Here is a 24,154-nt window from a genome sequence, read left to right as displayed (position 1 = left end):
GAGCCATAACACATGCATTCCTGCAGGCCAAAATTCTACTTTTTCTAATCTCTGACCTCCTTCAAGTCTCAATTTATATTCTCTGTCCTATAGGAAGGTACAGTTAGGAGGCACAGTGGGCTAAGCCTGGAATCAGGCAGACTTGAGTTCAGATCCAACCTCAGATACTTCCCAGTTATATAAACCAGGGCAAGTCATTTAACCCTGTTGCCTTAATTTCTTCATCTGTAAAATGAGCTGAAGAAGGACATGGAAGATCACTCCTGTATCTTTTCCAAGAAAATCCCAAACAGTATCACGGATAGACACAACTAAAAAAATGACTGAACAAAAACTGAACAGAAAGCCTTTTGTTGATAAAATGTTGCATCAAATCATGAATATTGCATCTTAAGCATCCCAGTTCACAATGTAATCTCCTAGAGGGCAGACAAGACTGTTTTGTTTGTGTCTTGTATACATAGTATCTAGTCAACATGTAGGAGCTTAACAAAAATTTGCTAGATTTTATAATACAGCTCAGTCCAAATCTGTTCATATGGTGGGGGTACTGTGGAGGCCAGGGAAACATGGTATCCCAGAATGACCAAACTTTAAGCAGGCATCTCATCTAACCCCTTCCTGAGCAGCAATCATTTCACAAAACTATCCAAGATCTTCTATCTTTCTACTCTTGCTCTGCTCTAATGGTTAGGAAGTTGATTTGTTATTATTCCACCTCCTTGTAACTTTGTGTCCTGACTTTAGTGCTAAAGGAACCTCAGAGGCCACCTAGTTTTCAACCTTTTCATTGTTCACATGAGGAAACTGAAATTAAGGAACTTGCACAAAAATATCAAGTGACAGAGGGAGAATTTGTCCTTGTTCAGTACCCTGGACTTCTGGGCAACTCGGGAAAATAAATATTTGCTTCTATGGACCTTCCTCCTTCACCTTCCACATTCCTATTCCAAAAGCTCTTGCTCTCATGCCAACCAACCCCCTAAAATATGTTTGCAAATAATATTTTAAAGCCAGATCTATTCCTCTGGGGCTTTTTTTATTCCACTTAATTCTAGCAGTGAGCTGTAGGAAGAAAATATCTTGATTTGCAACCAGTTTGCTTTGTGACCCTGGATAAGTCTCTTCTTCCTGGAATTGAAGATTATCTCTGTCAAATGAAACTACTAGAGGAGATGATCCCTAAGGTCTCTTCCAGTACAACTCTGAATTCTGCTTTTCATTCCATACTTTTCTCCTTTATCCCTATTACCTCCTCACTGGAGTCCTAGAACATAAAAGAACAGGAATATGTCTAACCTAATAGGCCTACTCCTGATTAGAGTCTTCATCTACAGCAAACCTGGTTTTAAAAAGAGAATTCAACCAATGAAAGGCAAATGAAAAACCAGGATCAGGCACGCAAGTTACTGAAAAACAGTTTAAAATAAAGAAGAACTTCCTAACAATCACCACAAAACCAGAGAGAGTAATGAACACCCTGTTCCTGGAAGTATTCAAACAAAAACCAGATACTAATTATACTAATATTTATATACTATATACTATATATTTACATTCCTATAAACTTTTTTAACTTTAAAGTACATTCCTCATTAACAACCCAGGAAGGTAAGTAGTCTGAGTATTATTATCCCCATTTTATAGTTAAGGACACTGAAATTGAGGAAAATAAAGTGACTTGCCCAAGATGATAAAGCTAATGCCAAACTCCTGAGAATGACAGGGATGCTATGTATTAAGGGATACTCCAAAAACCCCAACACACACATATACACACAACATCCTAACCCAAAGCATGAAGCTACTTCTCATTACCCAGCAGGCAATGCTATCTTGTCCAGTTTCATCCTCCCCATTTGTGGTTTCAGACCTTTACTGGCATTGGCTAGTAGAAGGAAAAATAATACACATCATGAACTCCTCCCTCAGAGAACACTGAGCCTCTACTGGAAGAAACTACAGAAATCCTAAATTTAAGGTTTGAGAGAAGCAAGTAAACTGGCGAGGCAAAGGGGAGGTGGGAGGGGAGGAGAGGAGAAAAGAAAAAGGCAGGGGGAGAGGGATAGACAGAGAAAGATAAAAGGGTGGGGAAGAAAGAGACAGAGAGATTGGGAGGTGAAGAGTCAGAATCTCAGGGTGTGGAGCAGAGACACAGGGGTAAGGAGAAGAGACAGGAATAGAAGTGAGGAAGATAGACAAGGATTGAAGAAGAGACAGAGCAAGGAACACAAGGGTTGGAGAACAGCAGGTAAATAGAGGATGAGGAAGACAGGAAAGACAAAAGGAGAAAAGGGGAAAAAAAGGAAGAGAAAAAGCAGAAGGGGACATGAGAGGAAAATAAACCAGGACAGGAAAGGGGGGAGGCAAGGAAAAGAGAAGAGAACAGAAACATGGAAAGAGGGAGGCAAGGAGGAAAAAAGTAGAGCGGGGAAGGAGAGAAAAGAGAAAAGGGCAGAGATAGGGAAAGAGAGGGGGAAGAGAAGAAAGAAGGGAGGAGAACAAGGACATGGAAGGAGAAGATAGGGAGGAAAGAAGAGAAAAGAACTGGGACAGAAAAGGAAGGAGGCAGTGGGGAAAGAAGGGAAAAGAACAGACACTGGAAAGGAGGGGGGAAGGAAAGAGAACGGGGAAAGGAGGAGGGGAAGAAAGAAAAAGAGAACAGGAACGGGAAAGGAGGAAAACGAAGGAAGAGGCAGGGACAGGGAAGGAGGGAGGAGGAGGGGAGGAAAAGAGGCCTTATCCTGAATCAGCGCTCACCCCTCTAGCAGCAATGGCTGCGGCCTTAGGAGCCATCCCCGCCCCGCAGAGATTCAGAAGCGACAATCAGAGACACACAAGCGCAGCCATCATCAACCCTAGTCCCTAGTCCCAATCCTCGGGGACACCCCCCCCTCCCCGTCTAGTCTGAAAGTGGGACAGTGGGACAGTGCGACAGGCAGACAGACACTCCCCTCCCCCAGCCCCGCCGCGCCCGCGCTGCGCTGACAGTCCAGGACGGGGGCGGGGAGCGGAGGGGTCCGGCCCGGGCCCCGCACCTGGGCACACCAGGGGCGCGCGCCTTTGTCTGGCCGGGGGGAGGCGGAGCACGCGCCCAGGTAGGCCGCCCCCCGCAGGGAGCCGGGTCTTCTCCCCTGCCCACGCAGGTGAGGGGCGGGGCGGGCCGGCCTCGGGAGGAGGAGGAGAGCCAGCCCTGGGGGTGGGGGGGCCTCACTCACCTGCTCCGGCCTCGGGTCCCCCGGTCCAGGGCCCGGGCTCCTGCCAGCAGCTCCGCCGCCGCAGCCGCCACCTCCTCCTCCCTGTCCGCCAGGCGCGGGGCCGGCGGGAGCCCGGGCCCGGCCCGGCCGGCTCGGCGCGGAGGCGCGGCGCGGCTGCTAGGACATGGCCCCGGCTGAGGGGGGCCGGCTCGCCAGCCCGCCCCGGCCCCGGCCCCGGCCCCGGCCCCGGCTCGACCTCAGCGGCCAGGGGAGCAGCAGCAGCAGCGCCGCCGGCGGCCCTCGCCAAGCAGGTTCCTGACGTCTGCGGGAGGCTCCAGCCCGGCCCTCCCCTCCCTCTGTCTGCGGCCCGGCCCCTCCTGGCTCCCGGTCCAGCCCCTCCCTCCCTCCCTCCCTCGCTCACTCCCTCCCTCTCTCCACCCCCGCCTCTTCCAGAGCAGGAAATCCAGGTTAGGGCCGAGGGCTCTGGGAACCAGGTGTGCGCTGCGCGCGCAGGGGGATGGGAACGGAATGAGGTTACGAGTGAGGATGAGGATGGGGATGGGGATGGGGATGGGGAAGGGCTGGGCTCCGGCCCAGGGCCGTGAGATGAAGCCCGGGCTTCCCAAGCTTTCTTTCCATCCCGCAGTCCACCTCCGCCTCCCACCCACCTCAAGCTCACAAATCCAGAGGGTGGGGGTTGGAGATATGCAGTTAGGGACCCTGGGTCCGTGGCAGAGGTGAAATGAGGACTTGCGACACCCCTCTCCCCCCAAGAAGGAGGAACTGCGCTAACTCCGGGAGCCCCGGGAACTCCCAAAGGGAATGAGATGGACCGGAGGAAAGCCCGGGTGCGCGGGTCGCCCCATGCCGCCTGCGTCCTGCCCCACCTTTTCCCGGGAGATGGCAGTGCACTCCCTCTGTGAACCCTTTCAGTGAGCCCGGGGCCGAGGTTCAGACGGGGTTCCCAGTTTAATAGAATTCAGGGCGATTCTGGCTCCTGTCCAAGGGAAGCAGGTTAACGCTTAACCAGGCCCCTCCACCTCATACTTCAGCCCCAGCGCTTGTCCAGGGCCTGCCCGGGTGCCGGCTGTGCTTTGCTCAGTTGCAGAGGCTGTCCTGAGGCTTTTGGCCTTTCCTTTCTCCACCCTTCCAGTCTCCTAGTGGAGGACAAAAAAAAAAAAACAAAAACAAAAAAACCCATATGAGGCAGTGCCTGTGTGGTGAAGGAGAAAGGAACTTAAAATTTGCATTCGGAAGACTTCGGTTAGAACCCTGGTGCTTCATGTGACCTTGGGCAAGTTTCCTCACTTCTCGAGGTTCTAATTTCTCAGTTTCCCCGTTTGTAAATTGAGGGGTTGAGACTAAATCATCTCTAAGGGGTTCGACCAGGTCTGCCATGGAAGGATTCGGTGGGGCCAGCACTCGACTGGTTATTAATTCTCTAGCTTCTGCTTAAACTAGGACTGTAACTGGCTGCATACTTGGCCATTTCTTAAGGTTTGGGTGGTTGATTGCTCAGGCAAAACCCAAAGCCGCGCCCCTCCTTCTTCATTTCTAATCCTGCTAGGACCCAGAAGGGTCTAACACACCCATTCTTCTGGCACCTCCCAAATAGCTCTCCTGACTGAGCCTGGGCCTGGTAGGACTTCCAAAGACAGTATAAGCTTTCCTACATGAATATCCTCTTAGCACCTGGAGTAATTGGTTAGAAAAGGATGATCCATCATCAATGAGTCACACTGAGCCACTGCCGTGAGTTAGGTACTAGACTAGGAGGCAGGCCCTAGTGAAGGCCCTGGAGGGAAACAACATGTGTATAAAATATAAACTCTGCCCTCAAAAGACATATAAATCTGACTCATAAGAAACTGAGAATGGTCAGACTCAGGGTTAGATTCTGTAATTCAAATTCTTAAGTGCCAGACAGTTGAAAGAAGGGGAAAAGTAGTCACATTCAGACTTCAAGGATGGGGTGGCAGGACAAGTTTTGACACATTCCCTTTTTGCACAGACCTAAACAGACTGATTTGACTTTATTCTTAGCATTCCTGAATCAGGACTGAAAGGGGACAAGGGAAAAGGCCTACAGTCTGAGAAAATAACCCACAAAGCAGGGAGTCTATTTTTACCAAATAATGAATTCCCATCAGGTACTTTTAGGTTTAAATTTGAAATCTGAAATAAAGCAATGATTAAAAAAAAAGACACAAATAGAAAGATTCTTAGAGTTATCATCTTAGAATTATAGAATTTGGAGCTGGAGGGAACTTCAGAAATCATCTAGAATAAATTCCTCCTTTTTTTGTCATATGCCACTCTGAATTAATTACTTGAATTAACACTTGAAATTCTGTGTTTTGTTTTGTTTTCAAAGTCCTGACTCTGAGCCTGAAAGGATTTGCATGAACTGATGCTGAGCACGATGAGCAGAATTAGAAAAACATTGTACACCCTAACAGCAACATGGTGGTGATGATCAAACTAAATGGACTTGCTCAATCCATCAGTGCAACAACCAGGGACAATTTGGGGCTGTCTGCAATGGAGAATACCATCTGTATCCAGAGAAAGAATTGTGGAGTTCGAACAAAGACCAAAGACTATTTATTACCTTCAATTTAAGGGAAAAAAACCCATTATCTTATTATGTAATTTTGCTATCTCTTATACTTTATTTTTCTTCCTTAAGGATATGCTTTCTCTCTCATCATGTTCAACTGAGATCAATGTATACCATGGAAACAATGTAAAGACTAACAGAATGCCTTCTGTGGGGAGGGGGGAGCAAGAATGGGGGAAAACTTGTAAAACTCAAAATAAATAAAATCTTTCTTAAAAAAAAAAAAAGAAAGGTCGTGGGCAAGCCACTTAACCCCGTTTGCCTTGCAAAAAAAAAAACCTAAAAAAAAACTCAGGGCAGCTAGGTGGCATAGTGGATAAAGCACTGGCCCTGGAGTCAGGAGTACCTGGGTTCAAATCCAGTCTCAGACACTTAATAATTACCTAGCTGTGTGGCCTTGGGCAAGCCACTTAACCCCATTTGCCTTGCAAAAAAAAAGGGTAAAAAAAAAAAAACAAAGTCCTGATTCTGGGGGCAGCTAGGTGGCACAGTAATTAGAGCACCAACCCTGGAGTCAGGAGTACCTGAGTTCAAATTTGACCTCAGACACTTAATAACTATCTAGCAGTGTGACCTTGGGCAAGTCACTTAACCCCATTGCCTTGCAAAATACCAAACAAAAAAAAAAAGTTCTCACTCTGATACTTATTGGCTCTGTTAAGAGCATTGGTTCCCTGGATCTTTCTTTGTTTTAATGTTAAAAAAAAAAAAAAGATGGTGGGAAGGAGAGGACTTGGACTTGTAGATTTTCTAACTATAAGCAATTTGTCATTTTTATTTGCTATCTTCTGAGCTAGACTCCTCAGTATAAAAAATATACACATACATATAACATACAGTGTTATCTAGTTAAAGCTTCAAATACTGAAATATATATGTGTGTGTGTGTGTGTATGTGTGTGTGTGTGTGGTTTGAGCAAGGCAATTGGAGTAAAGTTAGTGCTTCAATTAATGTTCCATATATTAAAGAGTAAAATTTGGGGAGGCTAGGTGGTGCAGTGGATAGAGCACTGGTCCTGGAGTCAGGAGTACCTGGGTTCAAATCCAGTCTCAGACACTTAATAATTACCTAGCTGTGTGGCCTTGGGCAAGCCACTTTAACCCCATTGCCTTGCAAAAAAAAAACCCTAAAAAAGGAGTAAAATGATGAGCTTAAGATGCAAAATGAGACATATTCTTTTCCCCCACATGGTCAATGAGTAATTTTGTACAAAAGTTTTGTTTTTCTTTTTTTCCCAATAGGGGAAAGTCAGAGAGACAGAGAGAGAGAGAGAGACAGAGAGAGAGAGAGAGAGAGAGAGAGAGAGAGAGAGAGAGAGAGAGAGAGATAAAATAATTGCTTGTTAACTGAGGGACGTTTTTAAATTAAGAAAAGAAAAATGTAATAACAATGGATAAGAAATTTAATTCAACCTACTAAAAACACTAGAGAGTGTAGGAATAAATGGACTGTTCCTTAAAATAATTAGCAGTATCTATCTGAAACCATCAAGCATTATATTCAATGGGGAGAGGCTAAAGGCATTCCCAATAAGATCAGGGGTGAAACAAGGATGCCCATTATCACCACTACTATTCAATATTGTATTAGACATGTTAGCTTCAGCAATTAGAGATGAAAAAGAAATTGAAGGAATTAGAATTGGGAAGGAAGAGACAAAACTCTCACTCTTTGAAGATGACATGATGGTCTACCTAGAGAATCCCAAGAAATCATCCAAAAAACTACTGGAAACAATTAGCAATTTTAGCAAAGTTGCAGGTTATAAAATAAACCCTCATAAATCCTCAACTTTTCTATATATGTCTAGCAAGATACAGCAGGAAGATGGGGTGGCTAGGTGGCTCAGTGGATAAAGCACCGGCAGGGTCTCAGACACTTAATATTTACCTAGCTGTGTGGCCTTGGGCAAGCCACTTACCCCATTTGCCTTGCAAAAACCTAAAGAAAAAAAAGTAACCTCAGACAATATAAAATACTTGGGACTCTATTTGCCAAGACAGACTCAGAATCTTTTTGAAAACAATTATAAAACACTTCTCACACAAATTAAATCAGATTTAAAAAACTGGGCAAATATCAACTGCTCATGGATAGGTAGAGCTAATATGATAAAAATGACAATTCTACCAAAACTAAACTATCTGTTTAGTGCCCTACCAATCAAAATTCCAAAAAAATACTTTAATGAGTTAGAAAAAGTTGTAAGTAAATTCATATGGAGAAATAAAAAGTCAGGAATTTCCAGGAGCTTAATGAAAAAAAGTGCAAAAGAAGGTGGCTTAGCCCTACCGATCTAAAATTATATTATAAAGCATCTGTCATCAAAACTGTTTGGTATTGGCTAAGAAATAGAGTGGTCGACCAGTGGAATAGACTAGGTGTAAAAGCAGGAGATGATTATAGCAATCTGCTGTTTGATAAACCCAAAGAGTCCAGCTATTAGGATAAAAACTCCCTCTTTGATAAAAACTGCTGGGACAATTGGAAGTTAGTATGGAAGAAACTTAGATTAGACCAACACCTAACACCCTTTACCAAGATAAGATCCAAATGGTTACAGGACTTAGACATAAAAAACAATTACTATAAGCAAATTAGAAAATCAAGGACTAGTCTACCTGTCAGATCTATGGAAAGGGGAGCAGTTTATGACTAAGGAAGAGTTGGAGAACATCACCAAAAACCAATTAAATGATTTAGATTACATGGAATTAAAAAGCTTTTGCACAGATAAAACCACTGTAACCAAGATCAAAAGAAATGTAGTAAATTGGGAAACAATCTTTACAACTAATGATTCTGACAAAGGACTCATTTCTAAAACATACAGAGAACTGAGTCATATTTTTAAAACAAAAAGTCATTCCCCAATTGACAAATGGTCAAAAGATATGCAAAGGTATTTTACAGATGAGGAGATCAAAGCAATCAATAGCCATATGAAAAATTGCTCTAAATCATTAATTATTAGAGAAATGCAAATTAAAGCTTCTCTGAAGTACCACCTCACACCTCTCAGATTGGCCAATATGACCAGAAAGGATAATGATCATTGTTGGAAGGGTTGTGGGAAATATAGGACACTATTATATTGTTGGTTGAGCTGTGAACTCATCCAACCTTTCTGGAGAGAAATTTGGAACTATGCCCAAAGGGCAACAAAAATGTGCATACCCTTTGACCCAGCAATACCACTACTGGGTCTATACCTGAAGAGATGATTTTAAAAAAGGTAAAAACATCATTTGTACAAAAATTTATAGCAGCCCTGTTTGTGGTGGCAAAGAATTGGAAATCATGTAAATGTCCTTCAATTGAGGAATGGTTTAGCAAACTGTGGTATATGTATGTCATGGAACACTATTGTTCTATTAGAAACCAGGAGGGATGGGAATTCAGGGAAGCCTGGAGGGATTTGCATGAACTGATGCTGAGTGAGATGAGCAGAACCAGAAAAACACTGTATACCCTAACAGCAACGTGGGAGTGATGATCAACCTTGAAGGACTCATTCATTCCATCAGTGCAACAATAGGGAAGAATTTGGGGCTGTCTGCAATGGAGAGTGCCATCTGTATCCAGATAAGGAGATGTGGAGTTTGAACAAAGTTCAAGGACTATTCCCTTTAATTTAGAAAAAAAAAAGATATCTTATTGTCTGATCTTGTTACCTATTAGACTTCTTGTCACTTTTAAGGATATGATTTCTCTCTCATCACATTCAATTTGGATCAATGCACAACATGGAAACAAAGTAAAGACTGACAGATTGCTTTCCATGGGCGGGGGGAGGGAAGTAAGATTGGGGGGGATTGTAAAACTCAAAGATAATAAAAAGAAATTAAAAAAGAAATTTAATTCAAGAAGAAATTTTGCCTATTTAATAAAGTTGAATTACAAAATATTTAGAGTGAATGGGATCTTGCAGATTATCTAATCCAAGTCCTTACCTCATTTTGAAGATTAGAAAAAAATTTCCAAGAATGAAGAAATTTTCTTATAGTAATCACATAGTTAATTGGGATCAGACTCAAAATGAGAATCCAAGTCTACTGGCTTGTGGTCTAGAGATCTTTATGCCATATCATGATGTCTAGGAGCCCTGACACTCAAGATTCCTAATCTATGCCTATTCAATAGTTTCTTCCAGGATATGACATATAAATCCCTCATTCCTAGAATATAAACTCTCCTCATCCCCTAACTTCTAAGAATCCCTAATTTCCTCCAAAGCTCAGTTTTGCTTCCCCCCTAAAAAAATTACTTTGTACCAGTTGTCTCCTTGAATAGAGTGTAAGTGTGTTGAGGGAAGGGCTTTTTTTTTTTACTTTGGTGTTTGCATTCCCAGCTTCTGACACAATTTGGTGCATTATAAATGCTTTATTAATTGATTGATTTGATGTCTGTTGAATTTGTTCCTGTATTTTGTTGTCTGCCAGAAAATGGTGAGCAGATGGAGAGGGTCTGGGTACCTTTGATTTTGGTCCAAATGGTCTATTGGAGTTTTCTGTCCTTGGCTAGAATTCAAGATCTGGCCTTCTTCTACAAATATCAGTACAAGGATAGGGACTTAGACTCAAACTAGGGAGCAAGTTCTGAACCTTTATGTTTTCTATGTTCTATGGCTCATCAGTTCCTTCCACATTTCCAAACCAACCATTTCAATGCTGGCATCTCCAGAAAGAGAATGTCATCTGCTACCAGGATAACTGGTCAAAACATCATAACTCTGGAGTTAGAAAGGAACCTTGAAGGCTATCCATCTAGTCCATTTCTTCCTCCATATTTCATTTTGCAGGTAAAGAAAGTACAGACCAAAAAATTGAAGTGATTTGGTCAAGGCATCAAAGGCAAGGTTTGAATCCTAGTCCTTCATCATCCTCTAGCTCTTGGGAAAAGTAAAGAATAATTTATTGCTCTGCTTCCCTCCTCCCAGGTCTCCACAGAAGCATCTGAAAAATCAATCAATGGGAAAGTAAACACTAAAATTATACATCTAAGTATACTTTCATTTTCAAGAAAAGCCTAGATCAGGGCAGCAAGGTGGCACAGAGGATAGAGAGCAGGCCTTGGAGTCAGGAGAACCTGAGTTCAAATACTAGCTGTGTGTACCTGGGCAAGTCACTTAATCCTGATTGGCTCAAGACAAAAAAAAAGCCTGGGTACCTGTCTTTGGGTTTGTTTTGCTAGCTGAATTATACTAATAGCTCCCATTTCAATAGTACATTAAAGTTTACCAAAAAACTTCCTAACTATTAAGTCTATGTGCTAGGTAGTATTATAGAAAAGAGGAAACATTCTCAAAGAGATGAAGTCACTTGCCCACATCACAGAGCTTGTCAGTACTAGATAAAAAAAAAAAGGATCTTGGCCCCACCTCCAGGGCTTTATATATATTGCATCATGATGCCCATGATGTATCATTCTCCCAGGATCACAGTTTAGAGCTAGAAAGAGCCTTAGACATTAACTCTTTTACAGATGAGGAAAAAAGCCCAGAGGGGGAAGTGACTTACCTAAATTCACACAAGTGAAGAGAAACTGAACTAAGACTTGAACCTAGGTCCTCTAAGGGAGATCATTAAAGTCCTCCAATCTGTGATAGAGGGTCCCAACAACTTCAAATTCTTACCACACTAGTTCATTTTCAGTAGGAGGGAAGACGGCAATCTAAAGAACACTGTAGAGTTATCCTTGCATGGAGAAGCTAGTCTGTCTAGACCCAGCTGTGCTTTGAGATCTTTAATTATTTATCCCAGATGAGACATTATTCCAAGACCTGACTGGCATCCTTAAAAGGGCCTCTGGGGAGGGGAGGCCTCATTCCCAGGGATAGGGCTGAGAGAGCAGCCACATCAAAAGCCTGGGGCTACCCCAGGAGGAAGGAGAGCTAGTTCTGAGCTATCTAGAATAATATTTGCATCTCTGATTTTTTGAAGGGATAGGGCCTGAGAATAGGTTTCTATTCAAATATGAGCAACTGAGTAAATACCTTGATAGCAGAGTTTTTTAAAGCCAGTGAAGTCTTCATGGATCTTGCCAACTTTTCAAAATTCAGCTCATTTTTTTTCCTTAGGTCCCCTAAGTGGTCAGCCTTGTACTCAGTCATATGATAGGGGGAGCACAATTCATAGTCTAGGGGGGAAAATGGATGCAAATCTGGGTCCTGCAGTCTAGAAGATAATATATCATAGGAGAAAAAGTAGTGGATTTGAAGTCAGAGGTTGTTGTTCAATTGTTTTCCAGTCATGTCTGACCAGGTGACCTGTTTAAAGGTTTTCTTAGCAAGGATGCTGAAGTGGTTTGCTGTGTCCTTCTCCATTTAACAAATAAAGAACTGAGGAAGACAGAGTTAAGTGACTTGCCCAGAGAACACAACTCTTAAGTGTCTGAGGCCAAATTTGAACTCAGGAAGATGAGTTTTTCTGACTCCAGGCCTGGCACTCCATCTGCCTAGCTCTTCCACAGAGCCTAGGTTCAAATCTCAGTTCTACTAATTACTAATAGATGGATCTAGGTTAAGATTCTTCTATCTGGATGTCAATTTTTTCATCTATCAAAAGGGAAGTTTGTACAAGATGATGTCTTAGGGTACCTTCCACATCTAAATCCATGAAAAAATGAGAAAGAGAAGGGATAGATCCATGTTCTGTCCTAATCCACAGTCTAGCTAAGGAGACAAAATTCACATATATAAGATTTTTTTCTAAACAAAAAACAACCAGGGCCACTTGTGACATATGCTTGAATCTTACAGTTCAAACTGAGAAATTTAGGGGCTCAGAGTAAGGAGAGGAAAGCCTGAGCAGAAGTGATCACATGAGGTTTCCTAAAGGCAATGAGCCTTGAAGGAATGATTGCACTTTGATGGAAGGAAACAAAGAGGACATTCCATTGAGGTTGGAGCAAAAGCAGGTATGCAGTCTGAATAGCAACTTAATTAGAGGGAAGGATTCCTGTTGGGGATTAGTTTAAAAGCAAGGCAGCTAAGTGATGCAAAAGATAGAGCACTGGACTTGAAGTGAAGAAAATTCTAGTTTAAATAGTCTCAGACATTTACCTACTGTGTAACACTGGGCAATTTACTTAATCACTTTCTACCTCAGTTTCTTCAACTGTAAAATACAGATAGTCATAGCACCTACAAAGATGTGTTGTGAGGATTAGATGAGGTAAGCTTTCTAGAGTACTTAGCACAGTGCTATCTCAGTAGTAGGAGCTTAACAAATGCTTATTTCATTACAAGAAAAGGTAAATTTAGCCATTCACCAATTGACAAATGGTCAAAGGATACACAAAATGGGGCAGCTAGGTGGCATAGTAGATAGAGCACCAGCCCTGGAGACAGGAGTACCTGAGTTCAAATCTGGCCTCAGACACTTAATAATGGCCTAACTGTGTGGCCTTGGGCAAGCCACTTAACCCCATTTGCCTGGCAAAAACATAAAAAAAATTTAAAAAATTAAAAAATAAAAAGGATACGCAAAGGTAATTTACAGATGAGGAAATCAAATCAAAGTGATCCATAGTCATATGAAAAATTGCTCTAAATCATTACTGATTAGAGAAATGCAAATTAAAGCAGCTCTGTAGTACCATCTCACACCTATCAGATTGGCCAAGATAAACAGAAAGGACCCAATTTTGGAAGGGATGTGGGAAATCTGGGACACTAATACATTGTTGGTGGAGCTGTGGACTCACCTAATCTTTCTGGAGAGCAATCTGAAATTATGCCCAAAGGACAATAAAAAAAAAAAGGACTCTGATCCAGCAATACCACTACTGGGTCTATACTCTGAAGAGATCATGAAAAGGGTAAAAACATCACTTGTACATAAATATTCATAGCAACCCTGTTTGTGTAGCAAAGAATTGGAGATTGAATATCCATCAACTGGGGAATGACTAAACAAACTGTGGTATATACATATACATATATATATATATATATATATATATATATATATATTGAATCTTGAATCTAACAGAACTATTGTTCTATTAGAAACCAGGAGGGATGGGATTTCAGAGAAGCCTTGAAAGACTTGCATGAACTGATGAAGAGTGAGATGAGCAGAGCCAGAAGAACACTGTACACCCTAATAGCAACATGGGGTTGATGATCAACCTTAATGGACTTGCTCATTCCATCAATGCAATAATAGACAAGTTTAGAGTAGCTGTGATGGAAAATGCCATCTATATCCAGAGAAAGAACTGTGGAGTTTAAACAAAGACCAAAGTCTATTACCTAAAACTTTCAGTTTTTTTTAAAAGTGTCCTATGTACAATGTAATTTTGCTATCTCTAATATTTTATTTTCTCCTCAATGATATGATTTCTCTCTCAACACATTCAGTTTCAATCAATGTATATAGCATGGAAACAATGTAAAGATTATCAGACTGCCTTCTCTGGGAGGGATGGGGGGCATGAAAGAAGTGGGGGGAATTGTAAAATTCAAAACCTTATACAAATGATAGGTAAAAACTACTATTGTATCTAATTGGAAAACTAATAAAATATTTTTTAAAAAGGTAAATTTGGTACCTAAGAAGGATCTAAGTTTCATCACTAACAACTCATTTTAGATCTTGAGAATTAAGGTCAATTGTCTACAGAGATACTTTTCAATGTGTGACAGTTCTCTCATTAATTCTGCCTTATCAAGTTGGGGAATTTATGAGGTGTAACTCAGAAAAATGATGCAGCTTCAAGAGAGAAAGGTCCCTTAAATCCACTCACCCTGATTCCCAATGAATTAACCACAAGGAGAATTGATTACAGGTCATTGAGGCAGAATATTGATTGAGAAAACACTAGCCTTCAGGAGATCTAATTCACACCAGTCCCCAACCTCATAATGGGAGAGGTAGCTGAGAGTTGTTGTACCCTTCCTGATAAATGTGTAAATTGAGCATGACTTGGGAATATATATATATCCACACACACATATATACACCCTCATACTCACTTATAACAGTGTTTGAGACAAACATAAATGGTGTAATTTTTTTTTTGAACTCCTGAGGTTGGAGCCACTGTCTGATAACAGAAGATTTTAGGCAGTGGTGGAAGTGAGGTTGATTGGAAGATATTTTATTACTCTTTGCTTTATTGTTGTTAATTAAGTTGTTTTTACTAATTCTATGCTCAAAAGTAAAATGCAGCTAAGGAATATATATAAACTCTTGACTCCCAGGTCTAAAGAATACTACCACAAAGATAGACCCCAGAAATGATACATAGATTCTGTCCAAGAGTTCACCAGTTTGGTGATGTCTTTTTCAATTGAATCTTGGAATCTTGTAGGAAAAGGAATCAAGAAGCATTTTAAAACATGGAAAGGTTTACACAATCTGATCCAGATTGAAGTAAACTGAGCCAAGAAAAAACAATGTGCAGCATTGAAAAGAACAAACATAAAACCATAAAATTTAAATTATTTTGATCAGTTATTAGATTCTTCAGATTCTTCATGAGACTATTTGGGATTTTCTTAACAAAGATATTGATGTGAATTATCATTTCCTTCTCCAGCTCATTTCACAGATGAGGGAACTGAGGAAAACTGGGTTAAATAACTTGTCCAGGGTCACACAGTTAGTAAAGTCTAAGGTCAGATTTGAACTCAGGAAGATGAGTCTTCCTGATTCCAGATCCCAGCCTCTATCCACTCTGCCTCCTAGCCACCTTTAAAAATTAATAATACAGAATTACAAAGAACAGGCAAGGCTCCAAAGAGGAAATATGAGAAACACTCCAATTTCACTCATCTTGAAGAGAGAGGTGGTCCATGCATTTAGCATTTTCTGTATATCTTCTGATTTTATATTTTTTGGTTATGCTAATTTTTTCTCTCTTTTTTTTGTTTTGAACAGTCATTATTTTGATAAGATTTTGAGTTCTACATTTTTCTCCCTCCTTCCTTTCCCTCCCCTTGACATCAAATAATTTGATCTAGATAATACATGTATAACTATGTATTTCAATATTAGTCATATTTGTGAGGTAAAAAATTATAAAGTATAAAACAAAATTTTAAAATGAAAAATAGTATGCTTTACTCTGCATTCAGACTCCATAGTTCTTTCTCTGGATGTGGATGGTATTTTCCATTGCAAGTCCTTTAGAATTGTTTTTTATTATTATCCTGCTAAGTCCATCATATCTGATCATCATACAATGTTGCTATTAATCTGTAACAATGTTTTGGTTCTGTTCACTCTGCATCAGTTCATTTAAGTCTTTCTAGCTTTTCTGATAACCACTGGTTCATGATTTCTTACAGAACAATAATACTTCATCACATTCATATACCACAATTTGTTCAGCCATTCCTCAATTGATGGGCATTTCTTTTTCCTTTTTGAATATTATTTTGTTATATGGGACAGCCTTTAGGGAGGAAAAAGTAGAAAGGGTATTAGGAGAAATTTTGGTAATTAAGAAAAATAGGTACCAATAAAAATTATCTCTAAAAATGATGTCAAAAAAGATACTCACCATCTGTAGAATCTTTTGTCTCTGTAGCAGCATCCTCCAGGTGGCATCCTAGCAGTCAAACAGTTACAACATATTTTGTCTGTTCAAGTAAGTTGTTGTTACAAAGCTAGAGCTCCATGAAACACAACAAATCCAGGGAAGAGGTGGGGTTTGCCAGACCAAAGAACTCAAAACAAATTCTGATTGGGTAGATCCACAATAATCCAAACCCTGTGGATATGGCTTCAGTACTGCTGCACTGAAGAATATGAAGCTGAGGGATAAAAGTCATATGCTCTCTGAGAACAACAGAGAGCTCAGGACTTCCTCCAGGGACTCAGTCCAATGAGGGGGGATCATCCAAATTCAGATCCTTTCTGTTGAACAGAATTAGAATAGATATCAGTGCCACCTGGTGGTTTTTTTAAAAAATGTCTTTTGGATTTCTATGATCCCTCCCAGGATGACTACGCTATGCTCCCCAGCAATCTATAGAAAGATTCAAGTGGGGATGGGGGGGGCGGTCAGTTAGGTGGTGAAGTAGATAGAACACAGGCCCTGGGATTGAGAGAACTGAATTCAAATCCTACATCAGAAACTTATAAATTCTGTGATCTGGGGCAAGTTATTAACCCCCCTTCCCCCAAAAAAGATGTACAATAGTTTTTCCTTTGTCTCCCCCATTTCTTCAGCCCACTGACTCAGGTCAGGACTCCTCTTTCTCTCTTTAGATCCCTTTTCTTTATTTTTATCTTAAAGTATTTATTCAGTTCTTAAAGAAACACTTAATTCTGAGACAAATTAAATTGCCTTGTTTTATTAGTTGCATTTAAATGTGATATGTGAAAACTCTTAAGATAATATTAATTCCAGCCCCTTCCTTTTGTTGATTATTTCCAATTCCTTTTGTGAACAATTTGTTTGCACAGTTATTTTTGTGTTATTTCTCACATTAGACTGTGAGTTGTTGAGAGCAGAGATAGTTTTTCATCTTTCTTTGTATTTCCTAGCACATTACCTGACAGATTAGGCAATTAATGAATGTTTGTTGATTGATTTCCTTGTATAAGTTAAAAGTATTATGATATCTGTTATATTCCTCAATACCATTTGTTTTGGTTGGTACAATATAATATGCTGATTTCATTAAAAAAAAACTTGTGGTTTTTACAAAATAAAATAATGAGAATAGTTATATATAATAATTGAAATTTTCACTAATTAAATTTAATACTTTTTGTCTCTGATTTTTAAGTGAAGTAGTATCCTTTGGTGAAAGATAAATATAACTGATTAAAAGAGAAAAATCCCTTAGAGCAGCTGAAGTTAATGTAAGCAAATATATGAAAAGTTAGATCAAGTGTTTCCAACCCTAAGCCCACATGTGACCCTCAAAGTCCATTCATGTGGCATTATTAGATTTTATTGTTGTACTCATTTATAAAATGGATAAGACTGGACATCCATGGTTTAGATAGTAGAAATACTGGAATACAAAGTAAAACCAAATCCAGAAATGGAATCCACTCTATTTATTAGGATTCAATTTTATCACTATACATTGCTGCTTTTATGAATATTTTAGCTAAGCTAAAGAAAGCATGAAATGTAATAAATTAAAGTGACATCTTGCAGAATATGTTGAACTTTTCCTGAGAAAATTAGGTACCTTTATAAGAGGAAAAAACCTTTTCCACAAAAAACACTGACATCAGAGGATCATTTACATCATAAAAATTTCCTTACTGGAAAATGTGTCATTGGATAAGGGAAACTTTGGCACTGCTTGCAGCCATGGCTATGCTGGAAATGATACTTGGCAAATATTATGCAAAGTACCTTCAGTAGTTTCATTTGCAAGTAATAACCTGGGGGAAGGAAAACTGACCATATGCCTGAAGACCACTGTAATCAATTATGTAAGAAACTAAAATCTTCTTAATTAGTATTTTTTTAGTGAGTGAAGCAACTGATACAGTTAAATGTGTTCATTTGATTGCAAATGTGCAATATGTTGTTGAAACTAATGATAGCAAAGATAAATTATTTTATAATTTATTGATAGCAATACTATAAAAAATTTTCAATATAATTAATGTATTTTAAAAATAAAAATAGTGTAAGAAGAAAATTGCATTGAACTCTGCAGTGATAAGTACCAGAATAAAACATAGGTCTACAAATACTAGCCGCCACCACAAAGCATCCTCTCCTCTTTTGAGGTTAACCTTATCTGAATTTATCACTCTATCTAGATCCTGGTGATTATTATCTACCACACTATAATTCTTTTTTTTTTCTTTTGGTGAATCTAACTCACAATGTTTTCCACTCCCACTTCCACCCTCATAAGAGGATGTTGATATTCCCTCAAATACTCTTAACCACACACCCTCAGTTTCTCAATCTCCCATCACTTATTTTACACTCCAACTCAGCTGTTCACAGGGATCATTCCACCATTACCCATAAATAATCCATTTCTATGATCAAGAACTCTGAAATTCCTTTATCAGATCATGATCTCCCATCTATACTTTAGCCCTCCTATACCTATTCTTTGTTCTTACTGCAACCTCCAGTTCTTCCATATGTCACCATTTCCCTAGTCCCATATTCCTGTTCTGACTTCACTTTCTTCCTGTCCCAATTGCAACCATTTAGTTAGTTTAATTTTACATTATCCTCTACTCTAAATCACATGCTCCTTTTTGTTATCATATCTCATGTCTTGTCCCTGAATTATTCCATCATTTACCATAGCTAGGTTCACTGGGTCTAGAAAAAGTTTATGTCATGCAATCTCAAATGGGGTTTCATTGAAGCAAGGCAATCAATCCTTTTAATCCTCCCTAACTGATTTTTTGTGTCACACAACACAATAGTCATTCTTTTTATTTTTTTTTTTAGATTTTTCAAGGCAATGGGGGATTAAGTGGCTTGCCCAAAGCCACAGGGCTAGGTAATTATTAAGTGTCTGAGGCTGGATTTGAACTCAGGTACTCCTGACTCCAAGGCCAGTGCTCTATCCACTGCACCACCTAGCCGCCCCCCACAATAGTTATTCTAAAACATTTCTGTGATGAAAACTTAACCTAGACCAAATCCTCTCTACATGATCTTATGATCCCATCTCCTATGCCCTATGAATCTTCAGGCGATTCCCCCTATCATCTCATCTCAACTCATAACCCCCCCTACACACACACACACACACACACACACACACACACACACATATATACTTACATGCACATTTAATCATTTTATATCTTCCTACTTACTGGCTCCTTTTCTGCTGCCTAAAAACATGCTCAGTTCTCCTGCATCCTTTAAAAAATGAATCAGATCAGAGGAGCATATATCTAGAGCTGTAGGAGAACTCAATAGCCATCTAATCCAACCCTGTCATTTTACAGGTAAGGAGCCTGAAGCCCAGAAAAGTTAAGTGACTTTCCTAAGGTCAGATAGGTAGTAAACACCAGCATTTGGATTTGAACACAAGTCCTCCTCTGATTGCACAATGCTTTGCTGCCTATTTGCCTATATCTTTCTTCCATTGCCCAGTTAAATTCCTTGGGGAAAAAAACTGTGCTTGTTGTCTCAACTTCTCTTTAATTCTTTTTTCTTTAATTTTTTTCAAAGATCTGCTTTCTTTCCCTCCTCCTCTTCTCCACCCCTCCAACAGAGAAAGTAAAACAAAAAATCTCTATTATAAACAAGCGTAATCAAGAAAAGCAAATTCCTCTACTGATCATGTCCAAAACAAGTTTCATTCTATACTCTGAGTTCAGCACCTCATTAGGCTCTCACTCTTTTCTTTAAATTTCTTCGGTTTTTGCAAGTGACACAGCTAGGTAACTATTAAGAGTCTAAGGTCAGGTAAATGTCCTTCAATTGGGGAATGGCTTAGCAAACTGTGTGTCATGGAACACTATTGTTCTATTAGAAACCAGGAAGAAACGGAAACTCAGGGAAGCCCAGAGGGATTTGCATGAACTGATGTTAAGTGAGATGAGCAGAACCAGAAAAACCCTATCAGCAACATGGGGGTGATGAGCAACCTTGATGGACTTGCTCCTTCTATCAGTGCAACAACCAGGGACAATTTTGGGCTGTCTGCAATGTAGAATACCATCTGTATCCAGATAAAGAGCCATGGAGTTTGAACAAATTTCAAGGACTATTCCCTTTAATTTAGAAAAAAACCAGATATCTTATTGTCTGATCATATTATCTCTTATACTTTTTGTTTCTTCCTTAAGGATTTCTCTCCCATCACACTCAATTTGGATCAATGTACAACATGGAAACAAAATAAAGACTGACAGATTGCTTTCCGTGGGGGGTGGGGGAGGAAAGTAAGATTGGGAGAAAAATTGTAAAATTCAAAAATCAAATAAAAATCTTTAAAAATTAGAAAAAAGAGTCTAAGGTCAGGGGTGGCTAGGTGATACAATGGATAGAGCATTGGCCCTGGAGTCAGGAGTACTTAAGTTCAAATTCAGTCTCAGACACTTAATAATTACCTGTGTGGCCTTGGGCAAGCCACTTAACCTCATTGCCTTGCAAAAAAAAAAGAGTCTAAGGTCAAATTTGAACTCGGGTCCTCCTGACTTCAGAACTGGTGCTCTATTCACTGTGTCACCTAACTGCCCCAGTTTTCACTGTTTTCTAAACTCTCCCCAATCTGTCTTCTGACCTCAGCATTCTATTGGGTTATCTATGATCCCTTAAATTTAAGTGACTTAAATTAAATTCCCCATAGTTAATGACCTTTGCCACTTTTGATACTCTTATCCTCCCTGGATATCCTCTTTAGGTTGTTATAACTTTTTTTTATTCTCCTTGTTTCCATCTGACAACTCCTGTCTCTTCTGAATATTCATTCATAGCATGTTGCCAAGAGTGTTCCTTAAGGAACTCTGTACTGGGTCCTCTTCTCTTTTCTTTGGGTATGCTTTCAATTAAATGACCTTCTCAATTCTCTTGAGTTCAGTTTTCTTCCTTTTGCAGATATCTCCAATATCTAAATATCCAATCCTAGTCTTTCTTCCTAACTCCCATCTCACATCACTACCTGCCTACTACTAGACATTTCAAACAAAGGAACCAGTAAATAGGAAACCATTAAATGTACATGCCATGTGCATGTGTAAAAGAAATGTGTGGACCTTTCAAAAACAACATGTCCAAGACGGAACTCATTATCTTCCCCTAAAACTTCTTCCAGATTTCCCCTTTTCTGTCAAAAGCATCATCAGAGAATTAATGGACTCAATATGCAGACTAAGTCATATATTGATGATTATGACCAATGTGGGGGGAATTTTTTTTGCTTAACAAAGTTTTTTTTTCCTTTTTTTCGGTAGGGAGAAGAAAAATAAATTTAATTTTTTTAAAGACTATCATCATCTTTCCAGTCTCTCAAATCCTTAAATGTGGTATCATTCTCTACTTCTTATTCTCACTTACCCAATATACACAATAAGTTTTCAAATGGTATTGTTTCTCCCTCCACAACCCCTCTCACATCCATTACCCTCTTTCCATTCACACAGCCTTGCCACCCCTAGTTTATTGTGCCTCTTTCCTGAATAATTTAAATAAGTCAACCTTATTCTACAGATCTAACCATGTTCCATTCCTACTCAATAAAATACTGTCTCTCTGATAACACAGGATCAAATATCACCTCTGGCATTCTACAGTACATCAAAACCAGTCTTCTTGCTTATGTTCAGACACAACACTTCATCTCTAGTGCTATACCCTTGTATTGGCTGATCTCTGTACCTTGAATGCACTCATTTCTCATCTTCATATCTTAGAACTCCTGTTAGTCATTCATTCATTCATTTCTGGTTCTTCACTACCTCATTTGGAGTTTTCTTGTCAGATACTGGAATGATTTGCCATTTCCTTCTCCAGATCATTTTGCAGATGAGGAAACTGAGGCTAACAGGGTTAAGTGACTTGCCCAGGGTCACACAGCTAATAAATGAAGTCAGATTTGAACTCAACAGAATGACTCTTCCTGATTCCAGGCCAATGACTCTATCCACCGGGCCACCTAGCTGCCCTAGTTTCTGAGATTTAGCTTAAGCACCACTTTCAGTGTGAGGCTTTTACCATTTACCCTAGCTGTGAGTGCCTTCTTTTCAAATACCCTGTATCTGCTCTGGGTGGGTTTTGCAGATACCTATATATGAGCATGTTGTTTTCCCTTTGAAGAAAATTTTTTGAACTTAATAAATTTTTATTATTTCTCATTTGTTATTAATACTTTTAGTGTTGATAATGTTTTCAAGTACCTCTAGAAACTTAATAAATGTTTGTAATTGACTGATAAAAATGTGACCCCTTGTGTAATTTGGATACAATGCTTGCTTCCAAGACTATCCTTTACTCTGAGAAATATGAATGAGAAGCTGCATATAGATTTTCAAGTTCTTACAAGAGCAATCAACTTTTTAAAACAGTCCAAATTGTGGAATGTTATAGAAACAAGCCTTAGGGCTTACCTGTCAATTAATGTAATATCAAACCATGTTGATTGTCTTGTGCCAAAATAATTCAAAAAGTGTTTAAGCAAAAAGAAAACATTGATATCTTCCTCAGTGGTAATTATAAAGATGAAGCAATTCATTTTGTAACATAAATTTGGAGCATTTGCAGATTTCTAGATTGTGAATGTAAATTTAACAATTAGCTCTTTTGAGCCAGTATAAGCTGGCTCCAGCAAACCCTTGACTAATGTTATAGAATTATTGTTGAATATAGAAATTGGGCACTAATGGGTCTCCACAAACAATTATGTACACAAGGTAAATAACCTAAGAGTCCTTGTGTTGAGAAGGGAAATTTTCAGATTGAGCCCATTCAAAAGTAAGGAAAGTGTCCTTCAATACACTAACAATGCACTAACAAAATTCTCATATAATGAAATGTAACAGATTGGAGTTGGACTAGTTATATTGGTTGAGTAATCTCAATTTAAATATCACCTTAAGGTATATTTTCCTCATGACAATAAGAAAAGAAAAAGAAATTGAGGATAGGCAAAATTATTTTTATTTGCAGGCACTATGATAACTTAAGAACCCCAGAAAATCAATGAAACATTCAATTAAAATAATTGATAACTTCAGTAAATTAACAGACTATACAATATTTAGCTAAAAAATAATCATTTATATATATATATATATATATATATATATATAATCTTATTACAAATCCTGGGAAAATAAAATGGCAGATTATATTTCATTCAAATTAAAATGCATAAAATATCTGGGCACTAATCTACCAATACATGATCAGGACATATCAATGTAGTTATAACACATGTTATTAAAATAATATAGTGAATGAATATAATAAAAATAATCATACTATTTAAATTAATTTTAAACTTCAGTGCCATACAAATCAAACTGCCAGGGAATGACTTTAGAGAATTAGTTAAAATGATAATAAAATTCATTCAGAGAAACAAAAGTCTAAGAATTAAGAGGGAAATTTTAACACAAAGAAATAGGAAGTAAGGACTTTCTAGTATTACTATATCTCAAACAAATTTCAAAGCTGTAATTATCAGTGGCACTTGGTCCTAGTTAAAAATAGAAAAACCAGTGGAACAGATTAGATAAGTAAAACCCAGAAGCAATCAACAACAGTAGCCCAATGTTTAATAAATGAAAGAAAACAAAGTATTGGGGGAAGGACTCCCTTTTAGATAAGAGCTGCTCAGAAAATGGAAAGGTAACTTAGCAGAAATTTGTTTTAGACCTTAAAGTTTAAAGCGAATAATATACTGCCTTATAAGGTCCAAATAAATAA

The 24,154-nt window shown here is 39.1% G+C and overlaps 1 protein-coding gene across 3 annotated transcripts in view; it reads right to left on the bottom strand.

Annotated features, from left to right (window-relative positions):
- CEP170B (centrosomal protein 170B) overlaps positions 1 to 3,325 on the bottom strand; it is a 105,799-nt gene extending 102,474 nt beyond the window's left edge. For 2 of the 3 annotated variants that reach the window (XM_074213239.1, XM_074213241.1), the window contains exon 1: positions 3,219 to 3,325. The gene's annotated coding sequence lies outside the window, so the exon portion shown is untranslated. The remainder of the gene's footprint in view (positions 1 to 3,218) is intronic. The other variant, XM_074213240.1, reaches the window with a different exon arrangement.
- Between the last annotated feature and the right edge of the window lie 20,829 nt (positions 3,326 to 24,154).

The sequence above is a fragment of the Macrotis lagotis genome, chromosome 1 (genome assembly GCF_037893015.1).
Source record: "Macrotis lagotis isolate mMagLag1 chromosome 1, bilby.v1.9.chrom.fasta, whole genome shotgun sequence".
In the NCBI taxonomy this organism is placed as follows: Eukaryota; Metazoa; Chordata; class Mammalia; order Peramelemorphia; family Peramelidae; genus Macrotis; species Macrotis lagotis.
This window is presented reverse-complemented; position numbering and strand designations above follow the sequence as displayed.